The 27338-nt window shown below is 45.2% G+C and overlaps 1 protein-coding gene across 12 annotated transcripts in view; it reads right to left on the bottom strand.

Moving 5' to 3' along the window:
- SMOC1 (SPARC related modular calcium binding 1) overlaps window positions 1–27338 on the bottom strand; it is a 418437-nt gene that overhangs the window by 178196 nt on the left and 212903 nt on the right. The window lies entirely within an intron of this gene.

Genomic DNA, 27338 nt, shown 5'->3' with positions numbered 1-27338 from the left:
TCAGACTGTCCCCACCGAAGCCTTCATAGACTCTGGTTCTGCGGCTAACTTCATAAATTATGATTTTGCAAGAAAATTGGGGATCCCCTTACTCCCTTTAGACCAACAGATTTTGGTTACTGCAGTAGATGACTCTCCTTTGCAGAGTAGACAACCTCTTTCTCAGACCCCTGTGTTGGTGTGTAATGTCGGGGTGCTACACAAAGAGAGTTTACAATTCCTTGTCCTGCATATGACAACCTCCACCATTATTCTAGGTATGCCATGGTTACAACTTCACTCCCCTCAGATTGACTGGGCGTCAGGTTAGCTAAAGAGCTGGTCGGCCCATTGTAATCATCCATGTTTGGAGAAGGTAACCGTTTGTGCCACCAAGATTCAGGTTAAAGGTGTGCCAGTACAGTACGCGGAATTCGCTGATGTGTTCTGTCCCAAATCTGCAGATAAACTCCCACCTCACCGTACCTTCGATTGTCCCATTGATTTAAGATCTGGTTGTATGCCTCCAAGGGGTCACCTCTATAATCTATCTGGACCTGAGAAAGTGGCAATGCAGGAGTATATCAAAGAAAATTTGGCCAAAGGCTTTATCCGCCCTTTCCGCTCACCAGCTGGGGCAGGATTCTTTTTCGTACAGAAAAAAGATGGAGGCCTCCGACCCTGCATTGACTACCGAGGTTTAAATAAGATTACAGTGAAAAATCGTTACCCATTGCCCTTGATTGACGATTTGTTCGCTCAGGTGACCAATGCCAAAATTTTCTCTAAATTGGATTTAAGAGGTGCATACAACCTGGTACGGATTAGAGATGGTGACGAATGGAAGACGGCGTTCAACACGCCCGACAAGCACTACGAGTATCCAGAAAAAGTCTCTGCTGTTTTGGAGTGGCCTCAGCCTGTAGGTTTGAAGGCACTCCAAAGATTCTTGGGCTTTGCTAATTACTACAGGAGATTCATCAAGGGGTACTCCCCTCGGTAGTTTCACCCCTCACCAGTCTTACCAAGAAAGGGGCTGACACTTACCACTGGTCAGCAGAGGCACATTCTGCTTTTTCTACCCTGAAAAAACTGTTCTGTTCTGCACCCATTTTGAGACATGTGGATGTCACCTTCCCCTTTATAGTGGAGGTCGATGCCTCAGAGGTTGGGGTTGGGGCTGTACTGTCTCAACGCTCTGGTTTGCAGGGCAAACTTCACCCGTGCGCCTACTTTTCTCGTAGGTTCTCTCCAGCAGAGAAAAACTACGATATTGGCAACCGAGAGCTTTTGGCCATTAAACTAGCTTTTGAGGAGTGGCGACATTGGCTGGAAGGGGCAGAGCATACTATCACAGTTTATACGGACCATAAGAACTTGGAGTACCTAGAGGGGGCCAAAAGACTTAGTCCTCGTCAGGCCCGTTGGTCTTTATTCTTTTCAAGATTCAGATTTGTTATAACGTATACACCAGGTAGTAAGAACGTCAAAGCTGACGCCTTATCTAGGTGTTTCGAGCCCGAGACAGTGCAGCCTTCAACCCCTAAAACCATCCTACCTCAGAAAGTAGTCCTGGCAGCTACTGAGACCTGGAAAGACTGGACGGCTACTCTGAGTCCTTTTCAACAGGATGTTCCAGATGGGAAGCCTGAGGGAGTTATGTTTGTACCACTACCTTTCCGCCTGCAACTCTTACAACTGTTCCATTCCCATAAGAATGCGGGGCATCCTGGGGCTGCCAGAACAGATTTGTTGGCTAGATGCGCCTGGTGGCCTACGCTAGCAACAGATTGTAAGGAGTTTGTAAGGGAGTGTGCAGTTTGTGCTAGAAGCAAACCCTTTCACCAGGCACCTGTGGGTACACTACAACCCTTACCAGTGCCAAGTGAACCATGGACTCATTTGTCAATGGATTTTGTAGGAGAACTCCCCAGGTCTGAGGGCAAGACGGTCATTTGGGTGGTAGTAGATAGGTTCAGTAAGATGGCTCATTTTTTTCCTTTGAAAGGACTCCCCTCGGCCCAGGAGTTGGCTGATCTCTTCATCCAGCACGTTTTCTGGCTGCATGGCATTCCGGAGAATGTGGTGTCAGATCGGGGAGTCCAGTTTGTGTCACAATTTTGGAAAGCCTTTTGCCATCAGTTGGGTATGGACCTTTCATTTTCATCAGGCTACCACTCACAGACCAATGGTCAGACCGAAAGAGTTAACCAGTCCCTTGAGCAGTTTCTCAGATGTTATGTGGCAGATGCACATTCCGATTGGGTGAAGTTTTTGCCATTTGCGGAGTTTGCACATAACAATCTGAAGAGTTCCTCTTCCGGATTTTCCCCGTTTCAGGTGGTTTCAGTTTTCCCCGTTACCTGTGGCCTCTACCCCATTTCCGGCCTTGGAGGATTGGCAGAGGGCATTGAGGGAAATTTGGGAATGGTTAAGAGGAATTTGGGGAAAGCCTTCCAGACTCAGAAGAAACAGGCAGATAAAAGGCGGTCTGTAGAGTGGAAGTTTTCTCCAGGGGACATGGTGTGGGTATCTACTCGGCATTTAGCTTTAAAACAACCGTCACCCAAACTAGGACCTAGATTTATAGGACCATACCCAGTGACCAGAAAGATTAATAAAGTCACTTATGCGATTGATCTCCCAGCCAGCATGAGAGGTGTGAGATCATTCCATGTGTCTCTGTTGAAGCTGGCAAGTGCATGTGGATTCCTCTGTCCCCCCCCCCCCCCCCTGTGATGGTCAATGACCAACCTGAGTATGAGATCGAGAAGATTCTAGATTCTCGCTTAGTGCAAAATTCCGCGCAGTATCTAGTCCACTGGAAGGGGTATGGTCTGGAGGAGAAAACCTGGGTGCCGGATTGTTGCATGCATGCTGAAGAATTAAAGAAAGAGATTCATGACTTACACCCTGGGAAGCCGGGTGGGAAATGTCCGGAGTCCAATCCTCAGGGGGGGGGGGGGGTACTGTAATGAATAGCGGAGATACCGCCACGCGGGCAAGCGGCAGGGCGGCTATCTCTGCGTTCCAGCCGGCGGCCTCTGCCGCGCAGCAACATGTCACTGGTTCGCCTGGGGCTTCTAGTGCACACAGATGGAGAGCTACGCGCGCGCCAGGCGACAGGACCTTTATGCTAGCAGAATGGGAATCAGCTGATCTTGCCGATCAGCTGATCCCAGCTAGGCTCCGGATTGGCTGAGTGGCTGGGGCGGCGCTGCGGAGCGCTGTATGTATATATATATAGGACTTGCCTGTTAGTTGCAAGTTGTCTGTCGTTGCGAATACATACGTGTGAGCACTCAGACCTCAGTCAGATCTTACAGTGTGTTAGAACCAGCCAGAGCTGGGAATTCACACTTAGTCAGATTCCGCTGATAACTTCTATTGTATTATTTTATTGTGTATGTAATAGACTAGTTCCCAGGTGTTGAGACCAAGGACCTCACACCTAAGACTAGGAGATTGCTGTTGTGCTACTGTTATCTACTAGACTAGTTCCCAGGTGTTGAGACCAAGGACTTCACACCTAAGACTAGGAGATTGTTGTTTTGCTACTGTTATCTACTAAACTAGTTCCCAGGTGTTGAGACCAAGGACCTTACACCTAAGACTAGGTGATTGCTATTTTGCTGTTGTTATTCTAGACTAGTTCCCAGGTGTTGAGATCAAGGACCTCACACCTAAGACTAGGATTGAGAGATACTGTTTCCCGTTATGATCTCTGGCTTTCCTGACCACTCTCCTGTTTACTGATTCGGTACCTTTGCCTATCTGTCTACCTGTTGCCAACCTTGCCTGTACCCGGATACCGAATCAGTCTTCTGCCTCTGTACTTTGTCTACTCGTGTGTTGCCGACCTGGCCTGTCTGACCCTTCTGGCTGTCACTCATTCCTTGGGTGTTCAGCCTTACTGTACTACCTGTGACACTAACTCTCCAGGTGTCCATTAGCTGCAAGGGCTACCTGCTCCTCAGGAGTCCCTCTGGCAGTCCAGTCAGTGGGCTCTACCCCATAGGAGTCCACTGGCTGCAATATAGTCTGATTCCCAATCCATCAGGGAATCCATGGCTGCAGTACAGTCTGTATCTCATCCTCTTAAGGAGGTCAGCTCCAGCACAGTCAGTGGTCACCTGCCCCTCAGGGGTTCACTGGCTGCAGTGCAGTCCAATTCCCTGCTCTTCAGGGAATCCTTGGCTGCAGTAGTGTCTGTATCTCCCGCTCCTCAGGAGATAACCTTTTCTTACTGTCGCATCAAACACTTTACCACATTGGGTGTCCTGTGTCAAGCTATACTTGTATTATTGGTGATTCTGCAGATCACCATATAATCAGGTATAGCATCTGTATTATTGGTGATACTGCAGATCACCAATAATCAGAAATACTCTGTGTGCTGACACCAATCGTTACAGACATACCATAAGACGGTCATTGCATCAAAAGACAAAATAATACAAATTAAGTGGCTTCACCAGTCTTATCTGACCCCGGCGAAACTAGCTAAATTTAGTCCCCTACATCATAGCTCCCCAACCCTGTCCACAAGGCCCACCAACAGTACATGTTTTGCAGAAAACCACACACAATAACAGGTGAGGCAATTAGTGCTGCATCACAGCTAATTAACTACCTCTGTGGATTTCTACAAAACATGAACTGTTGGTGGGCCCTGAGGACAGGGTTGGGGAACACGGCCCTACATGATAGTAAATGTTTTAGATGTGGAATGGAGGGAGCGAATTTCATGCACTGTGTTTGGTTCTGTCCTCTAGTACAGAAATATTGGAAGTCCGTAGTTCATTTTCTACAAACTAATCAATGTCTTCCGGTATCTTTATCACTCCATCAATGCATGTTGGGGGTTCTCGCTGATACGCCATGTAAGAAACATAAAAAAACAATTGATTAGATTATTAGTGTTCTACGCCAGAAAAATGTTAATATCAAAATGGAAATTACCAGTGATACCTACACTCAATGAATGGAAAAACCTGATAATTCTAATCTACCTTTATACAAACTAATGTACCAAGCGAGAGGCCACCCAGCTGTATTTGAGAACATCTGGGGACGATGGGTTAATTACTTCTCAACCGCAATACCTAACCTGGATATGATGTGGCCATTTCAGATATATATCTTTAATAATATTATACCTCTATAACATAGGTAATGGACTATGTGAATTTACTTATATTGTAATACTAAGATATCTCAAACCTTATATAGTTTTTTTTATATGAATATAGTGTGGAAATACTGTGCATTTATCACCATTGTAACACATCCGAAACTTGTACAAATGGCTTCACTTGTTGGAATAGTTTTTTTCTTGTTGTTTGTTATCTTTAACTCTTTTGAGCAAAAATTAATAAAAATTCTCTGTTAAAAAAGAAACCTATCGCCCAATAGCTAGAAGTGTAGAGAAATATCATAATACAAATAAAACAGTAAGTCAGGCAAAGAACCGGACCTAAAAGTGAAAAGGAAGAATGAAGAGTGATTCAAAAGTGGTAAAGGAAAGAGACAGAAGTAGAAAGAAATAGAGAAGAAGCAAGAAAAAGAAAAAAGGAGAAGGGGAAAAGGATAGATGGAAGAGCCTCTCGCTAGGAACCAAATAGTTCATCAAACCATTACAATATATAGCCTTATCAATAAACTCAAATTACACCCAAGACTATCACACCTCAGTAAAAGAATGAGGGGTCCAGTGCAAGTAATTACGCTCAGATTTGACTTAAATAAAGCGAAAGGTAATGTAGGAGATTTCCACAAGCAAGCAATCACTTTCTTAGCTGCAATGAAGATGTGTGTGGCCACCTCTGGGGACTTTGGGATTCCGGATTTGGTGGTGGGATAAATTACCTGGTAAACTCTGAACCAGAATCTATGGGCCCTAGGGCAGGACCACCATATGTGCAAGCAGGGGCGTCGCTAGCCCTGTTTTAGGGGGGCACGTGCCCCCAATCTTTCCTGGGGTGCCACGGATCTCCCGGCCGCCGCTGCCCCCTCTGTCAGCGGCTCCCTCCAGCCGCCGCCGCCGCCGCGTCTCAGACCTCAGGATCAGGCGGCGAGCCGGCGACCAATCGTGCGGGCGCTAGGACCCAGCGCCCGCACTGATATGCGGAAGTGACATCACTTCCGCATATCGAGCGGGTGCGTCCAGCGCCCGCTCGTACATTTGGTCGGGTCGCCGCTGATCCTGAGGTCTGCTGAGAGGTAGGGGGGGGAGCGGCGGCGGCTAGAGAGGGGGCCTCCCTGTCACTCACTCACTCACTAAAGGGGCTCCCTGGCACGCACTCACTCCCTAAAGGGGCTCCCTGTCACTCACTCACTCACTCCCTAAAGGGGCTCCCTGGCACGCACTCACTCCCTAAAGGGGCTCCCTGGCACTCACTCCCTAAAGGGGCTCCCCTGGCACGCACCCACTCCCTAAAGGGGCTCCCTGGCACGCACTCACTCCCTAAAGGGGCTCCCTGGCACGCACTCACTCCCTAAAGGGGCTCCCTGGCACGCACTCACTCACTAAAGGGGCTCCCTGTCACTCACTCACTCCCTAAAGGGGCTCCCTGGCACGCACTCACTCCCTAAAGGGGCTCCCTGGCACTCACTCACTCCCTAAAGGGGCTCCCTGGCACTCACTCACTCCCTAAAGGGGCTCCCTGTCACTCACTCCCTAAAGGGGCTCCCTGTCACTCACTCACTCCCTAAAGGGGCTCCCTGTCACTCACTCACTCCCTAAAGGGGTTCCCTGGCACTCACTCACTCCCTAAAGGGGCTCCCCTGGCACTCACTCACTCCCTAAAGGGGCTCCCCTGGCACTCACTCACTCACTCCCTAAAGGGGCTCCCCTGGCACTCACTCCCTAAAGGGGCTCCCCTGGCACGCACCCACTCCCTAAAGGGGCTCCCTGGCACGCACCCACTCCCTAAAGGGGCTCCCTGGCACGCACTCACTAAAGGGGCTCCCTGGCACGCACTCACTCACTAAAGGGGCTCCCTGGCACGCACTCACTCACTAAAGGGGCTCCCTGGCACGCACTCACTCACTAAAGGGGCTCCCTGGCACTCACTCACTCCCTAAAGGGCCTCCCTGTCACTCACTCACTCCCTAAAGGGGCTCCCTGTCACTCACTCACTGCCTAAAGGGGCTCCCTGGCACTCACTCACTGCCTAAAGGGGCTTCCTGGCACTCACTCACTGCCTAAAGGGGCTTCCTGGCACTCACTCACTGCCTAAAGGGGCTCCCTGTCACTCACTCACTACCTAAAGGTGCTCCCTGTCACTCACTATCGGGGTCCCTGTCACTCACTACCTAACTGGAGGCGCCTGTCACTCACTAGCTAACCTGGGGGTCCCTGTCACTCACTACCTAACTTGGGGGGGCTACCATATTAAGGGGGCATTCTGCCTATTTATGTGAAATGCTGTCTATTTATGTGCCTCATGACTGCTGAATGTGTCTTGTTGGGAGCCTTATGATTTGTTGGGGGCCTCATGATTGCTGAATTTGTCTTGTTGGGGGCCTCATGATTTGTTGGGGGCCTCATGATTGCTGAATTTGTCTTGTTGGGGGCCTCATGATTGCTGAATTTGTCTTGTTGGGGGCCTCATGATTTGTTGGAGGCCTCATGATTGCTGAATTTGTCTTGTTGGGGGCCTCCTGATTTGTTGGGGGCCTCATGATTGCTGAATATGTCTTGTTGGGGGTCACATGATTGCTAACTGCGAGACTATGGGAAAAGCTGAATCCTTATCATATGAGACAATAGCATTAAACCTACTTTTTTAGCGTTTTAAAACAGAAAATAAAACTGGGAGGTTCTAAAAAATTGAATACATTTTTCAGGAGTAGGATGGATGAAATTGTTTATCTTCACAGTTTATTTTCAACTTGGATTTTCCATAATGTTCATGTATGAGTTAAAACGTTTGTACAGTATTTAGTTTAAATTGCTGTTGCCACTTTGCGATAGATACCGGTAAGTGACTTTTGGATTGCAGTTTGGGCACTCGGCCTCCAAAAGGTTCGCCACCACTGTCCTAATCTGATGTCCCACCATTGCTAGGTTCATGTAAATTTGTCTCCACCCGTTACCACACCTATATTCTGGTCCATGGCCCACCCATTTTTTGGTGCGGCGCGATAAGCACGCCACACAACGTGATCGTCATATTTTTGGCACGCTAGCTGCAGTGTGCTGAATTCTGCTGCCTACAGTATGTACAGTATACGCTGTTCTCTAGTGCTTGCACTGTGTGCTGATTTACCTCCAGTGTGTACAGTGTAAGGTGTTACTCTGTGCCTTTATTGATTGTAAACCAGCTGTATTGTATGCTGATCCCTGCTACTTTCAGTATGTACAGTATTAGCTGTAAAGCCTGGTACACACATACAATTTTGATTAGCCAATTTTAGCTCTGTTCATAAAATTCATTGTCTGTTGGCCCACTTACTGCACGGGGGTGGGAAATTGGGGGTCAGTGATTGACCAATCAAAATTGTATGTGCGTATACATCTTTGATCTATGCCTATACTGATTGTAAATGATCGAAATAAAGGACAGGGGGCTCCGTCCAATATTTCGATGGGCAGGCCAGTTATCCGTAGCTTACACCGCTGCTAAGTTCATGTACATTTGGCCCCACCCATGGCCACGCCCACTCACCGCATGGCCACGCCGCATGTACCTCCCCTCCTGGTGCCCACAGGTGCCACTGATCTCCAGGGACCCTAGAAACGCCCCTGTGTGCAAGGATGTAACCCATTGTCCACAATTGTAAAAAAAAATAATCCATTAGTTTTATTATCAAATTTAGCTAATTGGGCCGGTATTAAATACCATAGTAAAAGTACATTATACTGGAGATTATTTTAATGGTTCCAGAGTTCCTCTTTAATTAATTCAAGTCAGGCTTGCTGGACAATTTATAACAACCTTTATGGAGATGCATGAAGTTCATTGGCGACGCCTCAATAAATCAGGTCCATTAAAATTAGTTTCACCGATGGTCACCCTATACAGATATGTGAAAACTTGATTACAGAAGGAACTACACAGCAGAAACTGGCAATGTATGTGTAATTTCCGTGCATGCTCAGAAATGCATTGAATGTGCTTTATTGTTTGAGTGACAGGTCTGCTTCAATGCAATCCATGGCTTGGCTGTTCCTGGTTACCCCAGAGAAGATCTCACTGGCATGTCAGCTGGGTTACAGGCTGCACATAGTAATATATGGTGCATTACTCATGTGTTACAATTTTAGATGCTTTAGAGAAATTAATGCTCTTTCTGTGATAGAAGAGTCTGGCTCCAGCATAATGCTTTCATTGCTGTTTTATCTTTTTATGTAGTAATCTATTCCCCATGTAGATAAACAATTCCACTGAAAAAAAATCCCTCAAATGGTTACAAAGCGAGAGTAATTTGATGCACCCTTATTATGGTGACATAATACAAGACAGAAACTGCTTCAAACAAAAAGTTTCCAGACTAAATTATTAGTAACTCTTCGTTATCAACCTAAATATATCATATTTTGCATGTATCTTTTTTTTCCATAGGCAGCGTGTTTATGGTAAGGTGGCAGAAAAACCTATGGATTTTGGTAACTTGTTTTAAAACTGACAAGTTAAATAAAATCTACAGTATGTTATGTCTATTAACATTTTACAAGTAAACGGTATTGATTAATATGGGTTGCATCTGGTTTATTCTGTTAATAGAGAGGAAGTAATACAGTATGTGTCCCACTCATGTGAGACAAGAGGAATTTCGTGTGTAATGTGATGTCAGAACTATGTCAGAACAGCACTCCTGGCACAACTGTTCCATCTTTCATGAAGCTTGTCACCTGCCGTTAGCAAGAAGTACATCTGGGATGCTGATGTACAGGAGGTTCTCATTTTACACATTTAATTTACACAAATTTAAAATAACACAATCTGACAGTTTAGGCATTTCATTTTATACGATTTCCTTGAAGTAACATGAGTTTTCCAGTTGTATTGCTGAAACTAGAATGTTAGGAGAAGCAGTAATACACGAGATACGAATGTGTTGACTTTTATGCTTATAATGCTTTGCTTGGTGTACCAAGAGTCACTGAGATTTGGTAAAATGCACTGATTAACTGAGATTTGGTACACTACACAGACTCACTGGGATTTGGTACGGTATACAGACTCACTGGGATTTGGTACGGTATACAGACTCACTGGGATTTGGTACGGTATACAGACTCACTGGGATTTGGTACAGTGCACAGTCTCACTGGGATTTGGTACCATACACAGACTCACTGGGATTTGGTACGGTATACAGACTCACTGGGCTTTGGTACGGTATACAGACTCACTGGGATTTGGTACGGTATACAGACTCACTGGGATTTGGTACGGTATACAGACTCACTGGTATTTGGTACGGTATACAGACTCACTGGGATTTGGTATGGTATACAGACTCACTGGGATTTGGTACGGTACACAGACTCACTGGGATTTGGTACGGTATACAGACTCACTGGGATTTGGTACACTACACAGACTCACTGGGATTTGGTACGGTATACAGACTCACTGGGATTTGGTACGGTATACAGACTCACTGGGATTTGGTACGGTATACAGACTCACTGGGATTTGGTACAGTGCACAGTCTCACTGGGATTTGGTACCATACACAGATTCACTGGGATTTGGTACGGTATACAGACTCACTGGGCTTTGGTACGGTATACAGACTCACTGGGATTTGGTACGGTATACAGACTCACTGGTATTTGGTACGGTATACAGACTCACTGGGATTTGGTACGGTATACAGACTCACTGGGATTTGGTATGGTATACAGACTCACTGGGATTTGGTACGGTACACAGACTCACTGGGATTTGGTACGGTATACAGACTCACTGGGATTTGGTACACTACACAGACTCACTGGGATTTGGTACGGTATACAGACTCACTGGGATTTGGTACACTACACAGACTCACTGGGATTTGGCACAGTACACATACACACTGGGATTTGGTACAGTACACAGACTCACTGGGATTTGGTACCGTACACAGACTCACTGGGATTTGGTACCATACACAGACTCACTGGGATTTGGTATAGTACACAGACTCACTGGGATTTGGTACAGTACACAGACTCACTGGGATTTGGTACAGTACGGTACACAGACTCACTGGGATTTGGTACCGTACACAGACTCACTGGGATTTGGTACCGTACACAGACTCACTGGGATTTGGTACAGTACAGTACATAGACTTAAGCTGAATATTCACCATAGCGATGCAGGAAGATGGATCCAGCGACGTTCCACAACAATGACTGCTCCCCAATCCATCTTCCTGCCGGCGGGTACACACGACATCCTGCGGTGGCACACGACCAGCGTGAACAGGAAGTAAAGCGTTTGCAGTATTTTGCATGGAGTCGTTAGGGACCCTTAAAGATCTGATCCAACGTGACGGTCATTATCGCCACATGTTGCTAAATGTCATTCAGGTGAATAGCGCACATGCACCCACGTCGCAAGATCATAGAAACGCTCACTCACAAAAAATCACTGGTTGTAAGAAAAATCATCTGGAAAATCACATAGTGGATACGGGCCTTTACAGAGGCTCACCGATGTCTGGTATGCTGCAGAGAATTGGTGCTCTGCAGAGGTTACTGAGATTTCATGCTCTGTCTGCAGAGATTCAATGGATTTTGGAACTCTTCAAAAACCAACTGAGGTTTTGTTCTCTACTTTTTATCAGAAGCTATTATTGCTTTATTTGGAATCTTATTAATACAGGCCAATCTTGGAACACAAGTGCATAAAGAGTAAATTCTGTTACTCCTTTAAAGTGAACCCGAGGTGAAAATAAACTGAGGAGATAAATAATTGCATTTATCCTCCTACTCCTAAAAATGACTTTTTTTTAGGTATCCTATGGTTTAATTTTACATTTAAACATTTACAAAGTAGATTAAATGTTTTGTTGTCTCCGCTCGGTGGCAGCCTATTAAGTGTCCCTACATGAAAATACATGAACTATTGACCCTTTTCTATCTCCCTTTGCTCTCAGAAGTTGTTTTCTGCCAGGAAAACTTTTATGGATGTAAGTTGCTTATCAGTGATGTTTACTATATTCCCGACAACGTAGTGACAAGACAGAAGCTGTCACTTCCATGCCTAAACATTAACTCTTTCAGGCAGCAAAATACGCGGAAGCATATTTTTTTCAATACACTTCCTTGCAATTCGTATTTCGGCCGCAGGAAGTGAGCGCTAGAAAGCCTCACTTATAGTTTGGCTTGCTGCCAAAAATTAAATCTCCAAAGCTTATTTTTAGCATTGTGGAGTGGAGCGATTATCCAATGCGTACATATTAACATAGTTACATTAAGGCCTCTTTTGAATGGGCACCTGTTAGCAGCTCTCCTGCACCGGCCGGGCGCCTGTTAGCGCTCGGTACTAGCACTAGACAGGCACCCCTTCCCCACATGGAGTCACATCTGGCCATGCTCAGACGCCACACCAGGTAACAGTACCATGTGTCAAGCGCTGACACGTGTGATGTTACAACCACTGCCATTCAGTTGCATTTTAATTGTACCTGACGGCGCTCATAGATGGCAGACGGGACTCTGAACTGTCCAACAAGTTCAGCCTTCCATCTGAAAGAGGCCTATTGTGAACTCTGGAAAAACTCTCTATATTCTGCTAAGCTAATATGAGAGCACCATGATTAATATTATACAAATATGATGGGAAAACATTATGATAGGGGTGCCAGGTTGAACATTTGAGGACATTGTAGGGGGCACATACCTTTCCAGTTACTTTATGCCTGCATGTTCCCCATTCAGGAAACGCCTGAGAACCAGTGATCAGAATTCCAGCCTTCTTCCTGGCTAATATGTGCATAGTCTCAGCAAGCCATCTACCAAGAGTGCTGTATATCTCCCTCTCTCACAATATTAGCACATTTTTAAGTGCTTACTGTATAGCTATGTTTTAGCCAAATTATTTCAGTTCTTTTCTTTGTCTTCAGACTCGTATTCACATTTTTGTTGCCTGCCATGAGGACATACTACAGCTGTCTACAGTTATGGTCACACAGGCACAGCAGCACATTATTGTCTCTACAGGCCTGTGTGGTATCAAGCAAAGCCCGTTCATCACCTGTTGGGTGTTCAGGGGTCTCAAACTCAATTTACCTGGGGGGCCGCAGGCGCAAAGTCAGGATGAGGCTGGGCCGCATAAGGAATTTCACAATCGCGGCGCATCACCGCCTCTGCCCGCCCCTCTCACTCTTCCTTTTGAGAGAGGCGGGGAGAGGCGGCGATTGACGTCAGGAGGGGCAGAGCTGAAGCTGAAAGCTCTGCCCCTTCCAGGAAATGCCGGCGGATTGCCCCCCGGGCGATTTAGGGGCTCTGCAGCCCTCGTTTAGCGGCAGGGATGCGGCGGATTACTTGGGAGCACTGAAGCGAACTATAAGGAAGCTTTTGCCGGTGAGGGCCACAAAATATTGTATCGAGGGCCGCAAATGGCCCGCGGGCCGCGAGTTTGAGACCCCTGCTCTAAGATAAGCATAATAGAACAAAACAGTTAATGTTACAATCTTAAAGCGTACCAGAGATAAATATAAAAAAAAAAATCATACATACCTTGGGGCTTCCTCCAGCCCCCTCCGGCCTGATCATTCCCTCAGCGCCGTTCTCTGTCGCCTCAATCTTCCGTAAAGGGTCCCGGTATCTTCGGCCAGTCAACACCTGCACAGTGTGGCTGCGCACTCTCCCCGTCTCGCTCCTGCGCCTGGAGAGTTCTACGCCTGTGCAGTAATACTACAAAGGCGCAGAGAGCTCCCGGTAACGAATGCGCAGCGGGGTGGGCATGCACAGCCAGGCCGCGCATGCGCAATAAGCCCCTACTGGCTAAGATACCAGGACCCCTTACAGAAGATCGAAAAGGGAGAGGACGGTGCCGAGGGAAAGGCTGGAGGAAGCCCCAGGAATGTATGATTTTTTTTTTTCTATTCATCTCTGGTTTCCTTTAATAGGCCCATACACTTGCTAGATTTACTTTTAAAGGCCCTCTGTAGAGAAAAAAGTAAGTAGTTAAAATCTGACAGAACCAACTGGTTTTGGACTAGTTCATCTCCTCATGGGGGATTTGACGGGTTTTCTTTGTTTTCAAAAGCATTTCCTGAATGGCAGTTTAACTGTCAAAATAATAAGATACCAGCCAGCCTCCCTACTCCCTGGCACACAATTTTGCCAGTTAGACTTAGAAACTGCCATTCAGGAAATGCTTTTGAAAGCAAAGAAAACCCTGAGAATCCCCCATGAGGAGATGGACCTGTTGGTTCAGTTAGAGTCTAACTGCTTACTTTTTTCACTGTAGTGGTCTTTAAGAATCGTTACTTAATTGATGAGGCGACATTACTGAGAACCAGCGTTGTACAGACATGGCTGCTTGGCTACTTTACAATCTATTTAGGGAGAGGAAGGAGGATTTGATGGTGCACCAGCAAGTTATTTTGGTGGCTGGGTACGTACGAGCACCCTGGGCCCATTCATCACTCTTTGTTTAGGGCAGGGGTCTCAAACTCGCGGCCCGCGGGCCATTTGCGGCCCTCGATACAATATTTTGTGGCCCTCGCCAGCAAAAGCTTCCTTATGGTTCGCTTCAGTGCTCCCAAGTAATTCGCCGCATCCCCGCCGCTAAACTAGGGCTGCAGAGCCCCCAAATCGCCCGGGGGGCAATCCGCCGGCATTTCCTGGAAGGGGCAGAGCTTTCAGCTTCAGCTCTGCCCCTCCTGACGTCAATCGCCGCCTCTCCCCGCCCCTCTCTGCGAAGGAAGAGTGAGAGGGGCGGGCAGAGGCGGCGATGCGCCGCGATTGCGAAATTCCTTATGCGGCCCAGCCTCATCCTGACTTTGCCTCCTGCGGCCCCCAGGTAATTTGAGTTTGAGACCCCTGGTTTAGAGTTCTTCAAGACAGATCAGTAAACTATGTCAGGGGTCAGCTGTCTAGTCACTAGATTTTTGGTCAAGACTCGAGAATGGCCTTGTCACTCATAGATTATCTAGTGTGTGTGTGTGAGCCTTTAGCCAGCAAGGTATAAAAAGAATTAACAAATCTTTTCATTCTAGTTTCACATATGGTGCAGTGCGACTGTCCTGCAGCAGGAGAGCCCGGTACAGGACAATTGTGCTGCACCATGTCCCCTTGTACATTACCCTGTGGCAGAGTGCGCCGAGAAGGTAATATGCATAGCTCCTCCCCTAGAAAAGTGATGTGCTCCCTGCTGTTTTTTGGTCGATTGACCCATTTGCGTCGCACCGCCACCGCAAAAATCTAAGTAGATTGTGGTGCCATAAACTCCAATACAAATGCCTGCCATTCAACCTTTGCGCTTGTGTGACCACTTCCACCGCATCGCATTGAGTGTAGTGTAGCCAATCTCATTGAGATAAATGGCCACTACGACAGAGGAGCAGTGGGGTGCATACTGCCCTACCTCCTTTATACAGTTCCCCGGTGTCTATTGGACTCCCACCCTCGCCTTTGCAGTTTCCTGGTGTCTAGTAGGGATGCTCATTCAGATTTTGCGTAATTTAAATTTCCACATTTGTGATTGGATTCCAGTCGGAAATTGGAGAACTGAACGGAAGTATTTGGCCAATCAGAGAATGCAAAAAATGACAAAAAATGTACTCCTCAGAACTCGAAAATAGGATTTTGGCGGAAATACCGCATTACTCAGTAGTTTTAGCCCAATCCCAGAACTCAGAAGCATTGGACCAATCAGAGAATGCAGAAGTAACTCGGAAGTATTTGGCCAGTCAGAGAATGCAAAAAATAACCCAAATAAAAGGCTACTCAGAAATCGGAAATCCGCGGAAACGGAAATTGGCAGAAATTGGATTTTCTGCGGAATCGGAAATCGGCATTTCTGGCCATCACTAGTGTCTAGTGGCCCCCTCCTTTTTCTTCTACCATTCCCTGGTGTCTAGTGGCCCCCCCCTCCCTCCACCATACAGTTCCCTGGTGTCTACTAGTCATATAGGCTTAGTGCTCAGGTGCTTGAAGGTCAAATATAATGCAAAGTGCAAAACTACTGGCGGGCCAAAATTGATGGCACTGCGGGCCTCTTAGAAGAATGTATTGGGAAATTTCAGAGAGAAGAGGACACACCACGATAGCTGGTCCTGTTTGGGAAACCTTTTTTCAGCCAAGTATCTGAATTCCATCGGTTTGACAGCAATCCTTCTGGTATCCCCAAGGTGGCAAAGAATTTCCGAATACTTTATGATGCTTTTTTTTTGAGGTTGTGAATATTTTAGATCAAATGTGATCTTCAGGCAATTACAATCTCAGCAGCGAGTATTTATTTTGGGAGCAGCTCCCTTCCAAGGTTGTCAGCTTGATGCTAAGCCAAAATCTGATGTCAGAGAGCCAAAGCTAATAGCGTGGCCTGAATGTTTTCTTATCTGTCACACAAACGTGTACATTTATTTTGTTATTACTTCTTTATGATAATGTCAATATTGATTCAAATTAATGACTTCATGTGGTATTTAAGTAGTCGGTGTATTTCCAAAGTGTTGAATAGACCTCATTCTCCATATGCCAGGGTCTCTACGAAATAACAAAGAGTAGGCATACATCTCCATAGGAAGAGAGAGAAACAACATTTTCAATGATCAGAACTGGTTTACAACTAAATTTTACAGCCTTGCTAATATAATTTAATGGAAATCTTTGGTGAGAGAAATATGGATGTTGTCAACGTTTCTGAATTTATGAAAAAAATTATACATGACTGGCTGATGTGCATATTCTCTGCCCCAATACATTCTGAGTCACTGACTGAAACCGAGTATGCTTATCAGTTGCCTGACTTAAAGAGGAACTCCAGTGAAAACAATGTAATAAAAGTGCTTCATTTTTATAATAATTATGTATAAATGATTTAGTCAGTGTTTGCCCATTGTGAAATCTTTTAAATCCCTGAAATACATTCTGACATTTATCACATGGTGACATTTTTACTGCTGGCAAGTGATGTAGCTGCTGCTTGCTTTTTTGGCAGTTGGAAACAGCTGTAAACAGCTATTTCCCGCAATGCAACAAGGTTCACAGACAGGAAACTGCCAGGAGTACCACGGTCCTCAGTTTCTTGTGGGAGGGGTTTCACCACAATATCAGCCTTACAGAGCCCCCTGATGATCCATTTGTGAAAAGGAATAGATTTCTCATGTAAAAGGGGGTATCAGCTACTGATTGGGATGAAGTTCAATTCTTGATCACGGTTTCTCTTTAAAGAGAAGCTGAACTGAAAATAAAAAGTAAAAATAACCATACACAGGTCATACTTACCACCTGTGTAGACTACTCCTCAATCTCTTTCTCCTCTCCTGTGTCCCATTTGTCCAGTATGATCAATATCTCCATCTCCATTCTCCATCCTCCATTTTAAAAATGGCCATTACCCCATAACAGCTTCCTGGTCAGCACACTGTTAAACTGTAACTGTAAATCAGCCACTTGAGCCATAAGGAAACATGGACATTACCTTGCACATTCAGTTGTAACTGACAGCTGCTGATATATAACTGACAGAAACTGCTATATTTCAGTTGTGACAAAATATTGTTAGAACTGGAAGAGATCACTGTAAGAAGAAAATGGTGAGCTTCTGAGAGGAACTGACGGTGAGGTTAGTATGTAATATTCATTTGCAGCTACATCATGATCATGTGTTTATTTTAAATAATTTTACTCGCTTCAGGTTCCCTTCAAGTCTGCCTGCACAGACTGCATGTTTATTGCAGATGTGTGACACTACTGAAGCCAAAAGATGAACATGGCAGGAAAGTAACTCACATTTTTTTTTAAAAAGGAATAAAGATGGTAGCCCCCATATGCTTCTTACCACAAGCTTCCTTTATGGCAAGGCTAAAATTACATAAGCATGTGATGTAAGTATGCGATACCCCTTTTATACTTGCTTTGCTAGTTTGTGTTACCGCAGGGTAACTGTAACGGTTGGGTGTCGTAGCTTAGATGTCTGATTATGTGGTGATCTGCAGAATCACCAATAATGCAGACGCTATACCCGATTATGTGTGATCTGCAGAATCACCAATAATACCAGTATAGCAGACAAAGAGCAGAGTGTGTAGTGATTTGGTGCAACCGTAACTTTAATAGCAATGAGACCTCACCAGAGGGGCTGGTGAGGTAATAACAGTACACTAATCGTGCACTAGCGTACAAGCTCCAGCAAGCTGAAGAACAAAACTGAAGAGGCTGAATCTCCCGAGGAGCGGGTGATTCAGGAAGTACTGCAGGCTAAGGGATACAGTAATACTACAATGACAGATTACCTGAGGAGCAGGCAATTAAAGCTGTACTGCGGCCTAGCAGAACTGTTTCACTAGAGGAGCTGGTGTAGCTAACACCTCACCAGTGGCAAGGGCCCACTGATGAGTAGAATGGTCAGGCAGGCAAGGTTCGGCAACAGAGAGGTAAGTATCAGAACGAGATCGTGAGACAAGAGAGTAATCGGTAATCAGGCAGAGGTTCAGCAACAGGAAGGTACGTATTGGTACAGAATCGTGAGACAAGAGAGTAATCGGTAATCAGGCAGAGGTTCAGCAACAGGAAGGTACGTATTGGTACAGAATCGTGAGACAAGAGAGTAATCGGTAATCAGGCAGAGGTTCAGCAACAGGTAGGCAGATAGGCGAAAGTACAGGATCAGAAAGCAGGATCAGAGTAAGGGTAATCGCTAAGAGTCATACACAGGAGATCAATACAGTAGCAATAACCTAGTCTGGGTGTGAACTCCTTAGCATCAACACCAGGGAACTAGCCTAAGGTCTGAGCGCTAACACGCAAGTATTCACGACAACAGACAAAGCTTGAATGAAGCCCGGAGGCTTAAGAAGCAGAGGAGACCCCACTGGCACGCCCCCTTGCCATCAGCCAATCCTGGGCGTCGTGGGACTCCTCTGACGTCAGCCGACCAGCTGACGCCTCTCCTCCCGGAATAAAGGTCCTGTCTATGCGCGCGCCCGCGCAAGACAGCGACCCTGTGGGCATGAGAAAGCCCCGTCCTCGGCATCCTACACCCCGAGAAGACGGGCAGGGGCAAAGAGACGGCCATGGCGGCGGAAGCGTTTGCCGCAGCCGACATCCCCCAGACCACCTCCGCCGGATGAGCAAGCGACAAGATGGAGGCAGCTGCAGCGGCGGTATCGCTCGCCGCAGCTGCCATTACCTTCCTCACAGTGACGCAATGACAATGCAAGTGAATGGGGCCAGAAGTATTTCATCCGCCACAGTCCTGACACACAGCCTGCAGTGCATTACCACAAGCACCACACTTAACCGACGGTGATTGGGGTAATGGAAGTCTATGGCCAACGTGAGTAGTGAAAACAATGGATTGCGGTGCAGTGCGGCCTGGCGGGAATCCCAGTGACGCACTTCCTGCTCAGAGGGCAGAACACACATGAAGAGGAGACCAGCAAAGAGCAGTGCATATTTAATTAAGAGGCATGCCAGCACACACAGACTCTGTAAGTTAGGCAGAAGCAGCAGAGCAGAGGGGGAGACTGACAAAGATCAGCTGAGTCTAGAGCTGATGCTGCCCCCTACAGTCTGCTGCCTTGAATCATGTGATTCAGTCGGCTTCATGGTAAGGCCACACCTGTGCAGTAAGCCCTGTGCTACTGGGTAAGCAGAGCCGCGCCCATGAAAGAATAGGAGCTTGGCCCTGATCAGCTGGGGGGTCCCGAGCAGCTGCAGAGGACCAGAAAACAGCGTGAAAATCGTAAAAAATTTTAATACATGTCAACACATACAAATAAGAAGTACATTTGTTCCAGAGTAAAATGAGACATAAAATTATTTTTCTCCTTTGCTGCTTTCACTTACAGTAGGTAGTAGAAATCTGACAGAACAGAGAGGTTCTGGACTAGCTCATCTCCTCATGGGGAACCATTCTCAGGGTTTTCTTTATTTTCAAAAGCACTCAGTGAATGGCAGTTGTTCCATCCAACTACCTAAAAAGTGTGCAGCGAGCAGGGAGGCTGGCCAGCATCTTTTACAAATCATTTTTAGAGAGTGTCTTTATAAAGAATAAAGTCCATGCTGAGAATCCCCCATGAAGAGATGGACTAGTCCAAAATCATGTTGGCTCTGTCAGATTTCTACTACCCACTGTAAGTGACAGCAACATAGAAGAAAAGTAGTTTATGGCTCATTTTACTCTGGAAGAAATGTACTTCTTATTTGTATGTGTTTGCATGTATTTTAAATGGTAAGATGTTTGCGATAGAGGTCCTTTAAGCATAGGAGAGGATGGAAAGTGAATGCAAGGGTAAGGGACAAGTTTTCTTGTGAGCCAAGGGAGTGGGTGTAACTGTGTATTGGGGAAATTAACAGAATATCAGGAGTACCCTTTAATAACCACTATCTTGCACCAAGATCATATGATATAAGGAAACCAGACTAAGATGAAGCATACCCGAGAGGTCAGACAAGTCTACGTAAATTAGCTAATACGAAGCAGACTATACAGAAATATCTACTGAAAAGGTGCAGATCACAGAATGTAAGCACTGCTCGCAGCCTGTGCCAAAATAAAGGCAATCCACTGCAAGAATTTGGCAGAGTGTAACCTGTATGGTCCTTATCAGAAATTCTCCATGAATTAATTACGGATCGAGCAATAAAAATGTCTTCTGCTATAATTCTTCTTAAAGGATCTGCTCTGAAGAAAGCTGGATAATAAAGTCATCTGTTATCATGCAAGGAAGCTGCCAAAGCCTGTCTTGTGTGAACACAGACTCCCCATGTTTGAGGTGGCCATGATTTGGGGCCTAAAAGAGCAACATTTCCTATGGGCTAATCTAATTAAATGTCAACTCAACAACAGCAACAGACTTAAAGGCATCCAGACCTGCAACATTGTCCTTGTTTAAGTGGTAATATGTACAGTATGAGATAAGAGAAAAAGTAAAAAAAGAAAATCTGTGCCGCCAAGTGAATGTCCAACCGACAATGCGACCAATTTCCATCCAAAATAGGTAGCATATATCCAGGGCCGGTTCAAGTAATAATTGGGCCCTAGGGCTAAATTAGCCTGGGGGCCCCCAACAGACACCCCCCGACCAAAAAAGTGTCATTAGAGGCCCTTTGTTGCTGCCAAATTTCCCTCCTGGGCCCCTGAGCTGGCTGCTGACCCTCCCCCAATCACCTCCCAACTTAACAGACTCTGCAGAGTCCCTGGGGAGCAACAGCTAAGATGGGGGGGGGACACATTGGGGGCCCCTACAGGCTCTGGGGCCCTGGGGAAATTACCCATTTTCTCCTATGGTAGCTCCGGCCCTGCATATATCAGACAGACATGTTGCAAGATGTTGGGCCGTCATGGTCGGTCGGGTGTGTGCTGGTAACAGCGAGCAATATCTAGACAAGTGATGAATGAGTGAACAAGTGAAATCCCTGGCGCTGTTCCCGCAATGTATACATTTATGTAATGTGCGCATTTATACATTACCTGTCCCGTGTTGCAGTGTCTTCCAAATGCCCCACCCCATACACGCTGCTGGCGCACAGCACATCGGCGCATGTGACGTCACAAGCCACGGCGGCAGTGTGTATGCGGCTATGGAAGAGCGAGGATTCAGAACAAGGATGGGCGCAGCAACACGGGACATGTAATGTATAAATGCACACATTACATAAATTTATACATAGGGCAACAGCGGCGAGGCCAGGGGCTCAGTTGATTCCTGAGAGATTTCATGCTGAATTTAATCCGGAATCGGCTTGCAGTATATGAGAAGCCGACAAATCTCTCTCTAATCAGCTTTGATCAGAGAGAGATTTGTCTCTTGGTCTAATCTGCCTATCATCGCTAGATGTATGGCCACGTATATAAAGAGATCCTGTTACAGGAAACCTAAATAGCTATGATAGTTGAGCCAACTAAGTGCCAAGATACACCACTTACATTTGTTGGCTCTGCTACAATTAGTGCTGCCTTATTGGTTTTTCCTTCATGGCAACTGCCAACATCTTCCAATAAGTGATGTGTGTGCTCTGCATTTATCTACTGTATCCTCCCAAGTATTGTTTTACTAGGGATTATTGATCGTCATGCCTAGGAGAACTCATGGAGAAGCATGTGATCAGTTTGGTCAGGTGATAGATAGTCTCTGATTTGCTAGTCTCAATCATGTGCTGTGTAGGATGTGCTCATCGCAAATCAGAGCTTTCCAAATCTATCAGCTGATCAAACAAATCACATGATGCTCCATGACTTCTCCTAGAAGTGGCTGAAAATAATCCTAACATGGAGAAAATATTCTAACATGAACATGAAGTCAGGAGGCTGTAACTAGTACAGTAAAAAGAAAAGAAAAAAACCGCAGGGGTACCGGGAGCCCTTATGGTGTATTATCTTCACGTAAATTGGATAAAAACAAGAGTAAATTATACTCACAAGTGTAGGTTGCTGTAAAGGCAACCACTTGTATAGGCATGTGGGGAAGTCCCGTCCCCACTCGGTCTTTGAGATGGTCGGTCGCTGCTCCTTAGGAGAAAAAGGCTTCACTTCTAGTAAGTCGTGAAGGACCCCACGGATGGGGTGGTAAGACGTCGTTTTACGAAGAGGATAGGAGGCGCCCTTTGTGATATTTCGGTAATTGATTCTTGTACAGAGACTCCACTTGATAGAGAGTAGAAAGGTTTTTTATTTAGCACTATAGACAACGCGTTTCGCGGCTTAAACCGCTTCCTCAGGTCAAATACAGGTGCTTTCAAAATAAACAAATGAACAAATAAAATGAATAAAATGCATTGGACACTCATTGTAGGATTAAATAAAAAATAATAATAAATAAAAATTAAAAGGTTATTAAAAGAAACATAATGTAGTTCTATTTAAAAATTACCGATAAGATCTATACAATAAGAGATATCATAATGTAGTGTTGTTATATAATAATGGTAGGTAAAAAATGAGTTATAATCAACCTGATAAGCATCATAGTAACATGTATATGATAATATCAAAATTAAGACAAAGGCATATGTGACTCACCGGTAGTGATATACCACCCAGCTATGAACACCCTATATATGTATAGGGAAAAAGGTAAAGTTAAAGATAAGTGGCTATGTGAATATGAAGGGCAGGGATAATATGGATCAGTGGATCCAAAGCACCGGATGTGGGCAGTAGAAGGTGAGAGGCATGGGCAGACCCAAAGTATGTCCATTAGGTAGGCAGGGGTTGTAGATAGTGAGACTCCATAGTGGAGAGTATGTATTTATAACGGGGGGGTGGTCTCCGTTGAGGGCCTCTGCATGTATACGATAGGCTAGCAAAAACTACAGATAATGAAACTCCGTTGTGGAGGTGGGGTAGGGTGGAGATATATAAGGAAAGGGGGTCCCCATCGGGGGATCTCTGCGTATGGGTATACCGAATTGGAAAGGAAGCGTAGCTGTATGTGTACAGCATACGGTTGGGCTACTATCAGACCGTGGCTGGGAAAGGGTGGGGAGTGTATATAGGTCACTGTCCGGGAGATGGCTCCTGGGAAGAGAAATTATATATGTATAAGGCTTACCTTAGAACGGCATACGAGATGCCTGAGCGCCAAGATGTGGGTAGTTCCGGTGGGAAGGAGTATGGAAATATATAACCCGGAAGAGAGAGCTGCCGGGTTGAAAAACACATGTGGAGGTAGGCGGGGGAACTGTCAGAAGGATGGGGGGCGTGGCGAAGGTCCGAGCTCGGACCAATGGAGGCAATGCGAGAGCGAGATGTGGAGGCGGGACGTGATGCGCTCCGTGCCTCGCTATAGAGTGCAGAGTGGGCGGGGAGACCGGAGCTGGGGACTCCCTGGTATACGTCAGGGATGGAGGATGCGGACGTGTGTGTGTCTGCCGGCGCCATAATGGTTATGGGCAAGGCAATGGGCACGGCAGGGAAAAGGAAACTGTATTCTTCTGGGGTGTGGGAGTGAAATAAGTATACCAATTTTTTATATAGTAAAAAAAATTAAGGAATAGGCTCAGATTATAAACGGAGATCCTAGATGTATTCAAATGTAAAAACAGAAGCCATACAAAGACTAGCTGAAGTACATTGCTGCCATCTTGTGGCCAAATCTGGACGAAACAGGTCACTCTGTTGTTTATATATCAGAAACAGGTAAATGTAGAAGAAAAGGAAATGTACTCAAATTCAGGTAGACATTAGCCAATAAGGGACCTGTACGCTTATATGGGTACATACATACATATGTGCACATGTGTACAAAATATGCCCACATGTGAAAACATTTTCATAGACAAAATTAAATATATATCATCACAAGAGTAAAAAATGAAAAATGAGGATATAAACTGTGGCACATCCGGGATCCGACGGAAGATTCCACGGATCAATATATATAGTTGGTGCTTCCAAGTGGTAATAACCACATAGACTATTGTATACAGATGGAAGTAGTCCAACATGAAAATGTTTTCACATGTGGGCATATTTTGTACACATGTGCACATATGTATGTATGTACCCATATAAGCGTACAGGTCCCTTATTGGCTAATGTCTACCTGAATTTGAGTACATTTCCTTTTCTTCTACATTTACCTGTTTCTGATATATAAACAACAGAGTGACCTGTTTCGTCCAGATTTGGCCACAAGATGGCAGCAATGTACTTCAGCTAGTCTTTGTATGGCTTCTGTTTTTACATTTGAATACATCTAGGATCTCCGTTTATAATCTGAGCCTATTCCTTAATTTTTTTTACTATATAAAAAATTGGTATACTTATTTCACTCCCACACCCCAGAAGAATACAGTTTCCTTTTCCCTGCCGTGCCCATTGCCTTGCCCATAACCATTATGGCGCCGGCAGACACACACACGTCCGCATCCTCCATCCCTGACGTATACCAGGGAGTCCCCAGCTCCGGTCTCCCCGCCCACTCTGCACTCTATAGCGAGGCACGGAGCGCATCACGTCCCGCCTCCACATCTCGCTCTCGCATTGCCTCCATTGGTCCGAGCTCGGACCTTCGCCACGCCCCCCATCCTTCTGACAGTTCCCCCGCCTACCTCCACATGTGTTTTTCAACCCGGCAGCTCTCTCTTCCGGGTTATATATTTCCATACTCCTTCCCACCGGAACTACCCACATCTTGGCGCTCAGGCATCTCGTATGCCGTTCTAAGGTAAGCCTTATACATATATAATTTCTCTTCCCAGGAGCCATCTCCCGGACAGTGACCTATATACACTCCCCACCCTTTCCCAGCCACGGTCTGATAGTAGCCCAACCGTATGCTGTACACATACAGCTACGCTTCCTTTCCAATTCGGTATACCCATACGCAGAGATCCCCCGATGGGGACCCCCTTTCCTTATATATCTCCACCCTACCCCACCTCCACAACGGAGTTTCATTATCTGTAGTTTTTGCTAGCCTATCGTATACATGCAGAGGCCCTCAACGGAGACCACCCCCCCGTTATAAATACATACTCTCCACTATGGAGTCTCACTATCTACAACCCCTGCCTACCTAATGGACATACTTTGGGTCTGCCCATGCCTCTCACCTTCTACTGCCCACATCCGGTGCTTTGGATCCACTGATCCATATTATCCCTGCCCTTCATATTCACATAGCCACTTATCTTTAACTTTACCTTTTTCCCTATACATATATAGGGTGTTCATAGCTGGGTGGTATATCACTACCGGTGAGTCACATATGCCTTTGTCTTAATTTTGATATTATCATATACATGTTACTATGATGCTTATCAGGTTGATTATAACTCATTTTTTACCTACCATTATTATATAACAACACTACATTATGATATCTCTTATTGTATAGATCTTATCGGTAATTTTTAAATAGAACTACATTATGTTTCTTTTAATAACCTTTTAATTTTTATTTATTATTATTTTTTATTTAATCCTACAATGAGTGTCCAATGCATTTTATTCATTTTATTTGTTCATTTGTTTATTTTGAAAGCACCTGTATTTGACCTGAGGAAGCGGTTTAAGCCGCGAAACGCGTTGTCTATAGTGCTAAATAAAAAACCTTTCTACTCTCTATCAAGTGGAGTCTCTGTACAAGAATCAATTACCGAAATATCACAAAGGGCGCCTCCTATCCTCTTCGTAAAACGATGAACATGAAGTGCAAGCCATGTTACCATATGGAAGCATTAAAAAATAGAAAGAGTAGTCAATAAAGAATAAGCTATAAATATATAATACAATATTTACAAATACGTTATAGATATATTAAATAGGCCTTAAATGTTTTCTGATCAATAGCACTATTGTAGTGCATTTGTGGTTTTGCTATACAGTGTTGTTACTAGACTAGTACAAAGGCCTGCCTGTTGTAAAACGGGCTCTGGGCCTCGGCCGCGACCACCCCGCAACGCGCACAAGTTTACGACCCAAAGAGTAGATTCTGTTGACTTCAATTTGATGAATGGCATTCCTTCGCTCTGAGGTGGTGGGAAACCCAACATTAAAATGGGCACCAAACAGATTGGTACAGTGTGAACCCAAAATATGCGTTTCTCTTGCCCTGCCATAGTTATAATTATCAGGTCCCAGTGATAATCCTGCCAAAATGCTAATTTTTGCTGCTAAGATCTTCAAGCACACCTGAACTGACATGTGATGCGATAAAAATAGGTACATATAGTACTACAATACACATAATCTGATTAATACAACAAAAACAAGAGTTGATTCCTACCCGGAGTAATTTATATATGTTTAAAATATAACTTTTATTATCATAATTAAAAATCCATATGTATTATATCCAGATTTGTGGTGGGGGGAATCTTTATAGTATATTAGCAATCTTGTTGAGGAGTAGGTTGATCAGAACTTATTTTTGGACTTAATAGTCCAATGTCTGATCAAGAGACTGTAACCTACCTCAGTTAGGATATAATACATATGGATTTTTAATTATGATAATAAAAGTTATATTTTAAACATATATAAATTACTCCGGGTAGGAATCAACTCTTGTTTTTGACATATAGTACTAGTCCTACTTAAAGCTTTCCTGTGCTCACTTTTGAATGTTTAAGCATTGCAGGAGGTAATAAGCCAGTGCTTTATCCATGCAAATTAGGCAGTTTATCTGTTTTCACAAAGACTGCTAATAACAACAGGGGATCCACAGGGATCCGTCATGGGTCGTGTGCTTTATAGATGCGTTCTGTTGCTATGGAGGGGAAAGTAGGA

The sequence above is a fragment of the Hyperolius riggenbachi genome, chromosome 9 (genome assembly GCF_040937935.1).
Source record: "Hyperolius riggenbachi isolate aHypRig1 chromosome 9, aHypRig1.pri, whole genome shotgun sequence".
Lineage (NCBI taxonomy): Eukaryota > Metazoa > Chordata > Amphibia > Anura > Hyperoliidae > Hyperolius > Hyperolius riggenbachi.
This window is presented reverse-complemented; position numbering and strand designations above follow the sequence as displayed.